The following is a 2,500-nucleotide window of genomic DNA, read 5'->3' as shown; positions in this document are numbered from 1 at the left end:
CGTCCAGCTCTCCATCTCCTTCCTCCTCCTTCCTCTCCCTCCTCCTCCCTCCTCCCTCCTCTCCGTCTCCCTCCTCCTCCCTCCTCTTTCCCTTCCTCCCTCCTTCCTCCTCTCCCTCTCCTTCCTCCTCCCTGTCCTTCCTCTCTCCTTCCTTCCTCCTCTTCCCTCTCCTTTTCCCTTCTCTCTTTCATCTTCTTCCCTTTCTCCTCTTCCCTTCTCCTTCCTCTTTCTCCCGTCTCTTCTCTTTTCCTTTCTCTTTTTTTTTCTTCTCTCTTCCTTACTTATCTCCTTTTCTCTTCTCTTTCTCTCGTCCTCTCTTCGTTCTTTTTCCCTTATCTCCTTTTTTTTCTTCCTCCTCCTTCGCTTCCTTTTCCTTCTTCTTCCTCCTCTACTCTCCTTTGTTTTCCTTCCTCGTCTTTCCTCTCCTTTTATCCTTACCACTCCCTGCTCTCCTCTTCCCTTCCTCTTCCTCCTCTCCTTTTTCCTTCTTCCTCCCTCCCTCCTCTCCCTTTCTCTCCTCCCTTATAGTCCAAAGGGTATGTACGTTAATGTATCTTACGCTGGTATTAAATCATACATTTTTTTTTTCGTAAATGTTTGTGAATTTTTCACTGAATAAAAGTGTTTTGAAAGCTTTAGAGCGTAAAGGTACTGGGAAGCTCTATAGGTGAATTTGGGAGCGAGAAATTATGCATTTATTTGCTATTTTGTTAGTTTGTGTTACACGTACTTATGGTTTTCAGTTACGGTTATGTGTTTGCAAGACCAGTTGCGTAAAAAAAAAAAAAAAAAAAAAAAAAATCAATGACGCGATAAGTAAGAGAACTGCATATTTCATTTCCAGATAAATGCATATATGATAGTATTACTAACACATATTGTTGTGAATATAGATCTTTTATTCCTTTGTACGAGCATTTCTCTTCGGGTACACATGTTGTTATCATATGCAGCTGTACATTGTCATTCTCCCGTGGACTTTATGCAAGCCTCATATGGCCATGAATTAATTTTATATGTAGGCGCACCTTTCTCTTTTCTCTTTTGTTGAAATCATTCATGGTTGTCATGGTGCATTCCTGTTCACCTCTTCATGGCTGTCAGAGTCTCTCATGACTATTTGTCCAGCAAGCAATTCATTTTTTCGTGTGTTTATTTATCTATGCAATTTTTACTATTATTTTTTTTTTTACCCACGGTTCTCTTTTAATAACTGCCTATCTCTCCTAGCTTTTTATTTTTTTTTTGTTAGACTTCGGAGTCCGTATGGATATCAATCTCCTGTGAATGTGGGCCTTCCATGGTCATCAATTATTTGGCTTCATTTTTCATCACGAGTTCACTTATTCTATTTCTTCTTTTTCCTCTCTAGATTTTTTTTTTCTTTTTTTTTTCAGAAACATTAATTCTATTCTATCTGCTAAATAAAAAAAAAACTTAAGTCGACTGTCACATTCATTTCGCATAGCAAACGTTATGAATATGATAATGTAATTATGAATGTGTTTCATTGTATCACTGCATCTTGTTGAGCTTCTTCAACATTGCTAGCATCTTCATAACTCTACGCGGATTGCCTTCATGTTTCGCGGAAAATGATGCACAAATAACTAGCATGATGATCAATAATTTCATAAGATAAATATTTTTAGTTTTGTAAGTACGCCCTCCCACCCGGAGATAATGATGGCTAGATATATCTATTTGTTAATTCATCAGTTAATTGGTTTGTTCCTTTGATTAGGCTAAAAAGTTTTCGATGGATCGTGATGGAAATTTGTGGGTGGGTTGACCATGGCCGAAATATCAGTTGACTAGCTTTTGCTGGGGATAGCTGTTGGGAGTAGATTAAGAGTAGATTTGTAGTAAAGAATAGATATTTGGGGTTAGATTAAGGTTGATGAGGATAGATTATGAGTACTATATGTTGAAATATAGATAGGTGTATTGTTATAAATGGATAAATAGATAGATAAACTGATAAAAAAATAGATAAACAGACTCATAGACAGATAGCTAGACGAGCAGACAGAGAGATAGCTCTCGTAAGTAAAGTGAAGAAATAGATAAATGGTGGAAACGAATGGTGGAAAGTCATTTAAATTTAGCTCTTGTTTTGTATTGTCTATAATATAGTTTTGTCAACTCGCCATTCACCTACTGCCTAACATGCACAGTTCATTTAAACCGTGTATGCTATCCCATGCATCAGACAATTGATTGCCATTGGTCTATAGCCATACGACTCGCTGGCGTGTCATCAAATGCAAATCTAATTTGCATATTACCAGCAAACAATACTTGAAGCCTCCCTGCATCTTGCAAAGGCTCACCACAATTATGAAATGAAGGACACGCACACAAAAGCAATTGCATATACATATTCTGAGGCGTATTCCCCTTCCTCTCTAATCATCATGTTTGCAATTGCATTTCCACAGATTAGAATTCTGATGGTAGTTTCATTGTTGTCTATACAGTCTGCCAGTGACACAAAGAT

Source organism: Penaeus japonicus, unplaced genomic scaffold, assembly GCF_977035675.1.
Source record: "Penaeus japonicus unplaced genomic scaffold, GWHDUDI00000001_assembly GWHDUDI00000018, whole genome shotgun sequence".
In the NCBI taxonomy this organism is placed as follows: Eukaryota; Metazoa; Arthropoda; class Malacostraca; order Decapoda; family Penaeidae; genus Penaeus; species Penaeus japonicus.
The sequence above is the reverse complement of the archived record's forward strand: the minus strand, read 5'-3'. Positions refer to the sequence as shown.